This window comes from Cherax quadricarinatus, chromosome 20, assembly GCF_038502225.1.
Source record: "Cherax quadricarinatus isolate ZL_2023a chromosome 20, ASM3850222v1, whole genome shotgun sequence".
In the NCBI taxonomy this organism is placed as follows: domain Eukaryota; kingdom Metazoa; phylum Arthropoda; class Malacostraca; order Decapoda; family Parastacidae; genus Cherax; species Cherax quadricarinatus.
Window position 1 is genome coordinate 36,082,987 of NC_091311.1, and position 14,259 is coordinate 36,097,245.

The following is a 14,259-nucleotide window of genomic DNA, read 5'->3' on the forward strand; positions in this document are numbered from 1 at the left end:
TGCTGACACTCCCCACCAGCATGCTGACACTCGCCACCAGCATGCTGACACTCCCGACCAGCAGGCTGACACTCCCCACCAGCATGCTGACACTCCTCACCAGCATGCTGACACTCCCCACCACCATGCTGACACTCCTCACCAGCATGCTGACACTCCCCACCAGCATGCTGACACTCCCCACCAGCATGCTGACACTCCCCACCAGCATGCTGACAGTGTCTTGGGACGTATTTAATTTTCAGGGTAATGAATTATTACTTCACTTCGATTTATCCGTTATTGGATGACAACAAAAGGACCAGGAGCTGTAACGTAACCCAGCCGAACCCGATGGAAAATACCTGACTAATCACCCCAAATAAATTTTACTCTGTGGATTTTATTTTTTGTCTTGTGAAACTGAGAAGTTCGGATACATGACAGGGAAGTGTATCAGTGCTGGACACATGACGGGGTAGTGTATCAGTGCTGGACACATGACAGGGTAGTGTATCAGTGCTGGACACATGACAGGGTAGTGTATCAGTGCTGGACACATGACAGGGTAGTGTATCAGTGTTGGACACATGACAGGGTAGTGTATCAGTGTTGGACACATGACAGGGTAGTGTATCAGTGCTGGACACATGACAGGGTGGTGTATCAGTGCTGGACACATGACAGGGTAGTGTATCAGTGTTGGACACATGACAGGGTAGTGTATCAGTGCTGGACACATGACAGGGTAGTGTATCAGTGCTGGACACATGACAGGGTAGTGTATCAGTGTTGGACACACGACAGGGTAGTGTATCAGTGCTGGACACATGATAGAGTAGTGTATCAGTGTTGGACACATGATAGGGTAGTGTATCAGTGTTGGACACATGACAGGGTAGTGTATCAGTGCTGGACACATGACAGGGTAGTGTATCAGTGTTGGACACATGATAGAGTAGTGTATCAGTGTTGGACACATGATAGAGTAGTGTATCAGTGTTGGACACATGACAGGGTAGTGTATCAGTGTTGGACACATGACAGGGTAGTGTATCAGTGTTGGACACATGACAGGGTAGTGTATCAGTGTTGGACACATGATAGAGTAGTGTATCAGTGTTGGACACATGACAGGGTAGTGTATCAGTGTTGGACACATGATAGAGTAGTGTATCAGTGTTGGACACATGACAGGGTAGTGTATCAGTGCTGGACACATGACAGGGTAGTGTATCAGTGCTGGACACATGACAGGGTAGTGTATCAGTGCTGGACACATGACAGGGTAGTGTATCAGTGCTGGACACATGACAGGGTAGTGTATCAGTGCTGGACACATGACAGGGTAGTGTATCAGTGCTGGACACATGACAGAGTAGTGTATCAGTGCTGGACACATGACAGGGTAGTGTATCAGTGCTGGACACATGACAGGGTAGTGTATCAGTGTTGGACACATGACAGAGTAGTGTATCAGTGCTGGACACATGACAGGGTAGTGTATCAGTGTTGGACACATGACAGGGTAGTGTATCAGTGCAGGACACATGACAGGGTAGTGTATCAGTGTTGGACACATGACAGGGTAGTGCATCAGTGCTGGACACATGACAGGGTAGTGTATCAGTGCTGGACACATGACAGGGTAGTGTATCAGTGCTGGACACATGACAGGGTAGTGTATCAGTGCTGGACACATGACAGGGTAGTGTATCAGTGTTGGACACATGACAGGGTAGTGTATCAGTGCTGGACACATGACAGGGTAGTGTATCAGTGCTGGACACATGACAGAGTAGTGTATCAGTGCTGGACACATGACAGGGTAGTGTATCAGTGCTGGACACATGACAGGGTAGTGTATCAGTGTTGGACACATGACAGAGTAGTGTATCAGTGCTGGACACATGACAGGGTAGTGTATCAGTGTTGGACACATGACAGGGTAGTGTATCAGTGCAGGACACATGACAGGGTAGTGTATCAGTGTTGGACACATGACAGGGTAGTGCATCAGTGCTGGACACATGGCAGGGTAGTGTATCAGTGCTGGACACATGACAGGGTAGTGTATCAGTGCTGGACACATGACAGGGTAGTGTATCAGTGCTGGACACATGACAGGGTAGTGTATCAGTGTTGGACACATGACAGGGTAGTGTATCAGTGCTGGACACATGACAGGGTAGTGTATCAGTGCTGGACACATGACAGGGTAGTGTATCAGTGCTGGACACATGACAGGGTAGTGTATCAGTGTTGGACACATGACAGGGTAGTGTATCAGTGCTGGACACATGACAGGGTAGTATATCAGTGCTGGACACATGACAGGGTAGTGTATCAGTGCTGGACACATGACAGGGTAGTGTATCAGTGCTGGACACATGACAGGGTAGTGTATCAGTGTTGACACATGACAGGGTAGTATATCAGTGTTGGACACATGACAGGGTAGTGTATCAGTGTTGGACACATGACAGGGTAGTGTATCAGTGCTGGACACATGACAGGGTAGTGTATCAGTGCTGGACACATGACAGGGTAGTGTATCAGTGTTGGACATATGACAGGGTAGTGTATCAGTGCTGGACACATGACAGGGTAGTGTATCAGTGCTGGACACAAGACAGGGTAGTGTATCAGTGCTGTACACATGACAGGGTAGTGTTTCAGTGCTGGACACATAACAGGGTAGTGTATCAGTGCTGGACACATGACAGGGTAGTGTATCAGTGCTGGACACATAAGAAGGGTGCTGTATCAGTGCTGGACACATGACAGGGTAGTGTATCAGTGTTGGACACATGACAGGGTAGTGTATCAGTGCTGGACACATTACAGGGTAGTATATCAGTGTTGGACACATGACAGGGTAGTGTATCAGTGCTGGACACATAAGAGGGTAGCATATCAGTGCTGGACACATGACAGGGTAGTGTATCAGTGCTGGACACATGACAGGGTAGTATATCAATGTTGGACACATGACAGGGTAGTGTATCAGTGCTGGACACATGACAGGGTAGTATATCAGTGCTGGACACATGAGTTTAATATATCAGTGCTGGACACATGACAGGGTAGTGTATCAGTGCATGACACATGATAGGGTAGTGTATCAGTGCTGGACACATGACAGGGTAATGTATCAGTGCTGGACACATAACAGGGTAGTATATCAGTGCTGGACACATGACAGGGTAGTGTATCAGTGCTGGACACATAACAGGGTAGTATATCAGTGCTGGACACATGACAGGGTAGTGTATCAGTGCTGGACACATGACAGGGTAGTGTATCAGTGCTGGACACATGACAGGGTAGTGTATCAGTGCTGGACACATGATAGGGTAGTGTATCAGTGCTGGACACATAACAGGGTAGTATATCAGTGCTGGACACATGACAGGGTAGTGTATCAGTGCTGGACACATAACAGGGTAGTATATCAGTGCTGGACACATGACAGGGTAGTGTGTCAGTGCTGGACACATGACAGGGTAGTGTATCAGTGCTGGACACATGACAGGGTAGTGTATCAGTGCTGGACACATGACAAGGTAGTATATCAGTGCTGGACACATGACAGGGTAGTGTATCAGTGCTGGACACATGACAGGGTAGTGTATCAGTGCTGGACACATGACAGGGTAGTATATCAGTGCTGGACACATGACATGGTAGTGTATCAGTGCTGGACACATGACAGGGTAGTGTATCAGTGCTGGACACATGACAGGGTAGTGTATCAGTGCTGGACACATGACAGGGTAGTATATCAGTGCTGGACACATGACAGGGTAGTATATCAGTGCTGGACACATGACAGGGTAGTGTATCAGTGCTGGACACATGACAGGGTAGTGTATCAGTGCTGGACACATGACAGGGTAGTGTATCAGTGCTGGACACATGACAGGGTAGTGTATCAGTGCTGGACACATGACAGGGTAGTGTATCAGTGCTGGACACATGACAGGGTAGTGTATCAGTGCTGGACACATGACAGGGTAGTATATCAGTGCTGGACACATGACAGGGTAGTGTATCAGTGCTGGACACATGACAGGGTAGTGTATCAGTGCTGGACACATGACAGGGTAGTATATCAGTGCTGGACACATGACAGGGTAGTGTATCAGTGCTGGACACATGACAGGGTAGTGTATCAGTGCTGGACACATGACAGGGTAGTGTATCAGTGCTGGACACATGACAGGGTAGTATATCAGTGCTGGACACATGACAGGGTAGTGTATCAGTGCTGGACACATGACAGGGTAGTGTATCAGTGCTGGACACATGGCGGGGTAGTATATCAGTGCTGGACACATGACAGGGTAGTGTATCAGTGCTGGACACATGACGGGGTAGTATATCAGTGTTGGACACATGACAGGGTAGTGTATCAGTGCTGGACACATGACAGGGTAGTGTATCAGTGCTGGACACATGACAGGGTAGTATATCAGTGCTGGACACATGACAGGGTAGTATATCAGTGCTGGACACATGACAGGGTAGTGTATCAGTGCTGGACACATGACAGGTTAGTGTATCAGTGCTGGACACATGACAGGGTAGTATATCAGTGCTGGACACATGACAGGGTAGTATATCAGTGCTGGACACATGACAGGGTAGTGTATCAGTGCTGGACACATGACAGGGTAGTGTATCAGTGCTGGACACATGACAGGGTAGTATATCAGTGCTGGACACATGACAGGGTAGTGTATCAGTGCTGGACACATGACAGGGTAGTGTATCAGTGCTGGACACATGACAGGGTAGTGTATCAGTGTTGGACACATGACAGGGTAGTGTATCAGTGCTGGACACATGACAGGGTAGTGTATCAGTGCTGGACACATGACAGGGTAGTGTATCAGTGCTGGACACATGACAGGGTAGTGTATAAGTGCTGGACACATGACAGGGTAGTCTGGCCACAACAATTAAGACAACAGGTTGGTGTTAGCGAGACTTCTCACTTGTCTCGACGCAACATGAACTTCTACATAACATTTCATGATGTCATAATAAGCTTGAATAATCTCGACTTTTTCAAATTTACGAAGAAAAACAAAGCTTTAATGTCTCCCAAGCAGTTACGGGGGAACTGAGTTAATAAATTAAAGAGTCTACCTGGAGGTTATTCCGGGGATCAACGCCCCCGCGGCCTGGTCCACGACCAGGCTTCCCTGTGGATCAGGGTCTGATCAACCAGGCTGTTACTGCTGGCCGCACATAATCCGACGTACGAACCACAGCCCGGCTGATCCGTTGCTAACTTTAGATATCTGTTCAGCTCCCTCTTGAAGGCAGCCAGGAGCCTATTGGTAATTCCCCTTATGCATGGTGGGAGGCTGTTGATTATAAAACAAATATGTTAATTTGTTTAACAAAATTGATAAGCTTGGACCTTCACAACCAAAAACTAATGTTAAGAACACGTATGATACCTCTTTGTTGAGAGTTTGAAGTCTATCAGACGTGGCATTCTCAATTTATTGCCTAGAAATTAATTTCCCAATTCGCCTAATATTGGTAAATTGGCACTTACACCGCCCAGTAACAATGCAAACTTTCATATGAGCAAAATACAATGTGTTTGAGAGATTGAAGTCGACCAGATGAACCATTCTCGTGTTATCGCCCGGAAACCTTACAAGAAGAAACAAGAAACTACTGTAGGTATCCTTTTCCGGGGATACCTAAATATGTACAATAAACTCTCCAAACTTAAAAAACATAACTTGTATACATTTACAAAAGCAAGAAACAAAGTTAGGCAAATATTTACTAGCAAATGTTGATAATTTGAAGTGTTATCATACTTGAAAATTCTTGACACAGCCTTGTTTGACTGTAATAACCTTCTCTTTCATGAGTCACTTTACACGGCTTTCTAAATTTCTCTGCATTTGTATCCATATATATATATATATATATATATATATATATATATATATATATATATATATATATATATATATATATATATATATATATATATATATATATATATATATATATATATATATATATATATATATATATATATATATATATATATATATATATATATATATATATATGCATGTATGTATGTATATATGTATGTATGTATGTATGTATGTATGTATTAAATTAGACACATGTGCAACACTTGAGTATCTTTACTGAGGAAATGTTTAGCCACACAGTGGCTTCATCAGTCCATAAAAAGAGAATGGTGAAGAACAGCAAGAGTTTGAGGTACTCCGTCCCTCAGCCTTGAGTCGATGTAATCAGCCTCACCTGTCTACAGTATATAAGTCACTTCTTCGCATATATGCTGTATTCTTTTCAAGACTGATGGACTGATTACGTCGACTCAAGGTTGAGGAACTGATTACGTCGACTCAAGGTTGAGGGACTGATTACGTCGACTCCAGGTTGAGGGACTGATTACGTCGACTCCAGGTTGAGGGACTGATTACGTCGACTCCAGGTTGAGGGACTGATTACGTCGACTCCAGGTTGAGGGACTGATTACGTCGACTCCAGGTTGAGGGACTGATTACGTCGACTCCAGGTTGAGGGACTGATTACGTCGACTCCAGGTTGAGGGACTGATTACGTCGACTCAAGGTTGAGGGACTGATTACGTCGACTCAAGGTTGAGGGACTGATTACGTCGACTCAAGGTTGAGGGACTGATTACGTCGACTCAAGGTTGAGGGACTGATTAACTCAAACTCCTCCTGTTCTTCACCATTCTCCTTTGTATGGACTGAAGAAGCCACTGTGTGACGAAATGTTTCCTCAGTAAAGATACTCAAGCGTTCCACATGTGTCTAATTTATCAACTTGTTGGTTCTCTGAACCATTTATTTATACGTATGCATTATTTTGTACACTTTTGTATGCTTAGCTGTATGTGTTGTCATGTATAGTGACGTCACCGCAGCGTTTACCAAACATCAAGATGGCCAAAATTATTCCAAAATATTCACCATTGTAGCACCTTCATCTCCATATACAGTAAATATGATAATGTAGACACCGTTGTTACAAACAAATTATAAAAATTAATACAACTCATTATGAAACACACACACACACACACACACACACACACACACGCATGTGTACTACTACTACTACTACTACTACTACTACTACTACTACTACTACTACTACTACTACTACTACTACCACTACTACTACCACTACTACTACCACTACCACCGCTACCTCCGCCTCTTCCTGTCTATGTGTAGCCGTCCTGCCCCGCTTCTGGTTAGTGTGACTTTGTCACACTAACATGTCGGACTGAAACGTCGTCGTGGGCTTCTCTTTTGTGTGCGGGTTACTTGTGTACCCCTAAACAACAATATTCAATACATCTATCGAAACAGGGAGATTGCCTGAGGCATGGAAGACAGCAAATGTAGTCCCAATCTTTAAAAAAGGAGACAGACATGACACACTAAACTACAGACCAGTGGCACTAACATGTATAGTATGCAAAGTCATGGAGAAGATTATCAGGAGAAGAGTGGTGGAACACCTAGAATGGAATGATCTCATCAACAGCAGCCAACGTGGTTTCAGGGACGGGAAATCCTGTGTCACAAACCTACTGGAGTTCTATGACATGGTGACAGCAGTAAGACAAGAGAGAGAGAGGGGTGGGTGGATTGCATTTTCTTGGACTGCAAGAAGGCGTTTGACACAGTTCCACACAAGAGATTAGTGCAAAAACTGGAGTACCAAGCAGGGATAACAGGGAAGGCACTACAATGGATCAGGGAATACTTGTCAGGAAGACAGCAGCGAGTCATGGTACATGGCGAGGTGTCAGAGTGGGCACCTGTGACCAGCGGGGTCCCACAGGGGTCAGTCCTAGGACCAGTGTTGTTTCTGGTTTTTGTGAACGACATGATGGAAGGAATAGACTCCGAAGTGTCCCTGTTTGCAGATGATGTGAAGTTGATGAGAAGAACTCACTCAATTAAAGACCAGGCAGAACTACAAAGGGATCTGGACAGGCTGCAGACCTGGTCCAGCAATTGGCTCCTGGAGTTCAACCCCACCAAGTGCAAAGTCATGAAGATTGGGGAAGGGCAAAGAAGACCGCAGACAGAGTACAGTCTAGGGGGCCAGAGACTACAAACCTCACTCAAGAAAAAAGATCTTGGGGTGAGTATAACACCAGGCACATCTCCTGAAGCGCACATCAACCAAATAACTGCTGCAGCATATGGGCGCCTAGCAAACCTCAGAACAGCATTCTGACATCTTAATAAGGAATCGTTCAGGACCCTGTACACTGTGTACGTTAGGCCCAAATTGGAGTATGCGGCACCAGTTTGGAACCCACACCTAGCCAAGCACGTAAAGAAACTAGAGAAAGTGCAAAGGTTTGCAACAAGACTAGTCCCAGAACTAAGAGGTATGTCCTACAAGGAGAAGTTAAGGGAAATCAACTGACGACAGGAGAGATACGGGGGACATGATAACGACATACAAAATACTGAGAGGAATTGACAAGGTGGACAAAGACAGGATGTTCCAGAGATGGGACACAGCAACAAGGGGACACAGTTGGAAGTTGAAGATACAGATGAATCACAGGGATGTTAGGAAGTATTTCTTCAGCCACAGAGTAGTCAGGAAGTGGAATAGTTTGGGAAGCGATGTAGTGGAGGCAAGATCCATACATAGCTTTAAGCAGAGGTATGATAAAGCTCACGGCTCAGGGAGAGTGACCTAGTAGCGATCAGTGAAGAGGCGGGGCCAGGAGCTTGGACTCGACCCCTGCAACCTCAACTAGGTGAGTACACACACACACACACACACACACACACACACACACACACACACACACACACACACACACACACACACACACACACACACACACACACACACGCACACGCACACACACATATGCAGTGATATACAACAGGCCTAGTGTCTAATCGACATGTGCCTAGGACAAAATGGTAACTAACACAGACACACACACACACACACACACACACACATACATATGCAGTGGTATACAACAGGCCTAGTGTCAAATCGACATGTGCCTAGGACAAAATGGTAACTAACACACACACACACACACACACACACACACACACACACACACACACACACACACACACACACACACACACACACACACACACACACAGACACACACACACAGACACACACACACACACACACACAGACACACACACATACACAGACACATGCCTAGGACAAAATGGTAACTAAAACACACAAACACATGCAGTGACATACAACAGGCCTAGTGTCTAATCGACATGTGCCTAGGACAAAATGGTAACTAACTAACACACACACACACACACACAGGAGGAGAGTGGTCGAACACCTGGAAAGGAACAAGATTATAAATGAAAACCAGCATGGGTTCATGGAAGGCAAATCTTGTATCACAAACCTCCTGGAGTTTTATGACAAGGTAACAGAAGTAAGACGCGAGAGAGAGGGGTGGGTAGATTGCGTTTTCCTAGACTGCAGGAAGGCCTTTGACACAGTTCCCCACAAGAGATTAGTGCAGAAGCTGGAGGATCAGGCGCATGTAACAGGGAGGGCACTGCAATGGATCAGAGAATACCTGACAGGGAGGCAGCAACGAGTCATGGTACGTGAAGAGGTATCACAGTGGGCGCCTGTTACGAGCGGGGTCCCACAGGGGTCAGTTCTAGGACCAGTGCTATTTTTGATATATGTGAACGACATGATGGAAGGAATAGACTCTGAAGTGTCCCTGTTCGCAGATGACGTGAAGTTGATAAGAAGATTTAAATCGGACGAGGATGAGGCAGGACTGCAAAGAGACCTGGACAGGCTGGACATGTGGTCCAGTAACTGGCTTCTCGAATTCAATCCAGCCAAATGCAAAGTCATGAAGATTGGGCAGGGGCAAAGAAGACCGCAGACAGAGTATAGGCTAGGTGGACAAAGACTACAGACCTCACTCAGGGAGAAAGACCTTGGGGTGACCATAACACCGAGCACATCACCGGAGGCACACATCAACCAAATAACCGCTGCAGCATACGGGCGCCTGGCAAACCTGAGAATAGCGTTCCGATACCTTAATAAGGAATCGTTCAAGACACTGTACACTGTGTATGTTAGGCCCATACTGGAGTATGCAGCACCAGTCTGGAACCCACACCTGGTCAAGCACGTCAAGAAGTTAGAGAAAGTACAAAGGTTTGCAACAAGGCTAGTCCCAGAGCTCAAGGGAATGTCGTACGAGGAAAGGTTAAGGGAAATCGGACTGACGACACTGGAGGACAGAAGGGTCAGGGGAGACATGATAACGACATACAAGATACTGCGGGGAATAGACATATACCAAAAATAGCATTGGTCCTCGGACCGACCCCTGTGGGACCCCACTCGTCACAGGTGCCCATTGTGATACATCATTACATACCATGACTCGTTGTTGCCTCCCTGTCAGGTATTCTCTGATCCATTGCAGTGCCCTTCCTGTTATATGCGCCTGATGCTCTAGCTTCTGCACTAATCTCTTGTGAGGAATTGTGTCAAGGCCTTCTTGCAGTCCAAGAAGATGCAATCATCCAACCCCTGTGTGTGTGTGTGTATGTGTGTGTGTGTGTGTGTGTGTGTGTGTGTGTGTGTGTGTGTGTGTGTGTGTGTGTGTGTGTGTGTGTGTGTGTGTGTGTGTGTCTGTCTGTCTGTGTGTGTGTGTGTCTGTGTCTGTGTCTGTGTCTGTGTCTGTGTGTGTCTGTCTGTGTCTGTGTCTGTGTCTGTGTGTGCGTGTGTGTCTGTCTGTGTACTCACCAAGTTGTGGCTGCAGGGTCGAGTTACAGCTCCTGGTCTTGTGTGTGTAACATTCTTTGATTTGAATTCTGGAAACATTTTTTTTGTACTTCAAGAAGCCTTTTTTTATGAATCGATGCTTTATATTGTGATATATTTGCAACTGAAATGAAAAAAGTTCATCCAAAACTGCACAGGCAGCACTAAGGCCTTTTAAGTTGTATTAATGTTGGTAGAATTACCACCAGTATGTTAGGTAAAAGGACACAAGTGCAACTAATGTGATATTTTATTGTAGCAACGTTTCGCTCTCTAGGAGCTTTATCAAGCTGGCTTGATAAAGCTCCTGGAGAGCGAAACGTTGCCACAGTACAATGTCACATTAGTTGCACTTGTGTCCTTTTACGTAGCGCCTTTTAACGTTCTGTTCTGTTCTGAGTACCACGTGAAAAGGCGTTCATATCACGTGTTATTCAATTTCGGATGAACATTTTGACGCATTTAATAAAAAAAATCACATAAATGGCGGAACTTTATGAGAGAATTGAGTGTATATCGCTAGGATATGGAAATTTTGTGACCTTACTGTTATACCAGTGAACACGTGATTAAGAGGTCACAATTTACACGTGTCCAGAAATATTAATTCCATCCTGTGGTTTGGCCAGAAATTAGATGTCTTGTGAAGGCGTCGTGGAGAGTGTCTGGCAGCGCTGCAGGAGGACATGCGCGCTATGGCGACAATTCCTGGAAGTTTCCGTCTCTTATAATGGCAAAATTGGGTAAACCAGGAGGCTTCTTCTTGTTTCACTTCTTTAACGCCTCTTTCTGCCATTCGTTATACATTTTTTTTCCCTTTTTGCGACTTCATTTCCTTGTGTTTGTTGTGTCGGATACGTTGGGGAGGTGATGATGGGCGGTGTTGCCGGACGCATGATTCACGGAGGTGCTGAAACACATGTTAACAATGGTGACCACGTGCCTAGCACTCTGCAACCTTCCCCCACCCCCCCTCTCATCACTTTACCACCTCCTCTCTCCCACACATACACAGGAGCTGAGGCACGACCCTTGCAACCACACGTACGTGAGTGCACACATAAATTCTTTCTCTCCCTCCCTCCCTCCCTCTCTCTCTCTCGCTCTCTCTCGCTTTCTCTCTCACTCTCACTGTATAGTCCTTGTGGCTTAGCGCTTCTTTTTTATAATAATAATAATAATAATAATAATAATCTCTCACTCTCTCTCTCCCCTTCAAAGTTCACTCTCCTTCACTCGCTAGGTTAAGTCTACAGACCAGCACAACATTTACCAGTCAACTGATGTTCACATCGTGGCTCAAGAATATTTAGAATGAAACTAAGATAAATTGGAAATAACTAGATACAAGCAGTGAATTGGTATAAATATAAACATATGTATACAAAACAATACACTCCGGGAAAGGACGCGAAGAGAACACTGAAGGCACATTAATGGAAATATTTTGGTCCTGGACTTTTCCTCAGTCCAGTGATACACAAGATTTAAGTAATATAATAAACTGTCGCATGACACCGTGGGTTATGTTCCTGTAAGCTACATATTATGTGTAATTTGTGTTACATGAAAACATACAGGAAGAATAAAATGGTATTTTTGCCGCCTCCTTAAAAGGCATATAAGATATACTAACAAAAATATTCCCACCTTAAATTCTAGTTCATAATTCTCGTTAATAGTGACATCCGTGGAGAGCGAGTGTGACCCTACACAGCCAAGGTGCACAATTGTGAGTCTTCTCACAGGGTAAGACATCATATGTACACTCATGCGCCATCTCAAAGAATGTTAAAACTAATACCTCCGTCATTACCATCGGAGATTTATCCCTTGTGCCTCGCGCATCACTAGTATCCCCCCTGAGCGCCATTGCTTTTTACTCAGAACTGATGTGAATATCCACGATCGTTTTCTAAACGAGGATCGAGGCATCGCACGTACAGTCGTGCACCACCACGAACATAGTATAATTAACACTTTCTTCACCGCTATGGTTAATACCCGGAGATGAGGTAGGGTGATGAAAATACTGAAGCTGACCTGAACAACACAGCTGATGACTTAAGACCCACGTCAGGAAAAACTTGTCCTGTTTCCTGACGAATATTATACCCACAGCTGAGGAAGGTATTGAATGCATTCACACGAATGCCCCTAAAGGCGAGGTAAGATCTCACCTCCCTAAAAAATATAGACCTCACTCATAGGCTGTCTGTAGATTCTTGTCATGTTAGACTCTATGTAGAGCTTTATCATGTCATGTTAGACTGTGTAGAGCTTTATTATGTCATGTTAGACTGTGTAGAGCTTTATCATGTCATGTTAGACTGTGTAGAGCTTTATTATGTCATGTTAGACTCTATGTAGAGCTTTATCATGTCATGTTAGACTGTGTAGAGCTTTATTATGTCATGTTAGACTGTGTAGAGCTTTATCATGTCATGTTAGACTGTGTAGAGATTTATCATGTCATGTTAGACTCTGTGCAGAGCTTGATCATGTCATGTTAGACTCTGTGTAGAGATTTATCATGTCATGTGAGACTCCAAGCAGATCTAAACATAGCTCCATTTAAAGAATATCTTAAACCTGTCTTCGTAGGCATGTTTCGGACTTCGTATTATTATTATTATTATTATTATTATTATTATTATTATTATTATTATTATTATTATAAAAATCTACACTTATGTGCAGAGAGAATAGATGTGAGAAAGAGGAAGACGAGGTGATAAGGAGGTGAAGGAGGAGGAAGAACAGGAAGTAGGGAGTGAAAGAGGAATAGTAAGTAGAGAAGGAAGAGGTGCAGGGTATTAGGAAGAAAGAGGAAGAAGTGAAGCAGGATGAGGAGCAGCGGGGTAAGGAAGGAAGAGGAAGTGAAAGTCCGTCAACGCCAGTTTCAGGAAAAAGGTCGATAAGATGACGCGGTGAGGAGGAGGAGGAGGAGGAGAGTCATAGGGAAGGGGGGCGGAGCGTTTGGAAAACCCAAAGAGTAGAAGAGGTGGGAGCAAAACAAAGAAGGGGTGTGGCTGGCAATAGTGGAAGGTAGTGTGGCTGGCAGAAGTGGAAAGTGGTGTGGATGGCAGCGGTGAAAGGTGGTGTGGCTGGCAGGGGTGGAAGGAGGCGTGGCTGACAGCGGTGGAAGGTGGTGTGGCTGATCGCAGTGGAAGGTGGTGTGGCTGTCAACGGTGGAAGGTGATGTGGCTGACAGCGGTGGAAGGAGGCGTGGCTGGCAGCGGTGGAAGGGGGCGTGGCTGGCGGAGGCCAGGTTAAACAGCGAGGTGGGCGTCAGTCAGTTAAGAATCGCCGTCAAGACAAGGTCGCCAGGTCTGGATGTGTCCCTCAAGTAGCGCCCGCTTCCTCTCATCATTCGTGAGTAACACCCTCCAGTTTACCTGTTCCAGA

The 14,259-nt window shown here is 45.3% G+C and overlaps 1 protein-coding gene across 3 annotated transcripts in view; it reads left to right on the forward strand.

Moving 5' to 3' along the window:
- LOC128700519 (excitatory amino acid transporter-like) overlaps positions 1 to 14,259 on the forward strand; it is a 287,211-nt gene that overhangs the window by 119,228 nt on the left and 153,724 nt on the right. The window contains exon 1 of one of the 3 annotated variants that reach the window (XM_070086957.1): positions 14,070 to 14,226. The exons of the other annotated variants lie outside the window; for them this stretch is intronic. The gene's annotated coding sequence lies outside the window, so the exon portion shown is untranslated. Of the gene's footprint in view, positions 1 to 14,069; positions 14,227 to 14,259 lie in introns of those variants that run through there. 3 annotated transcript variants of the gene reach the window in all.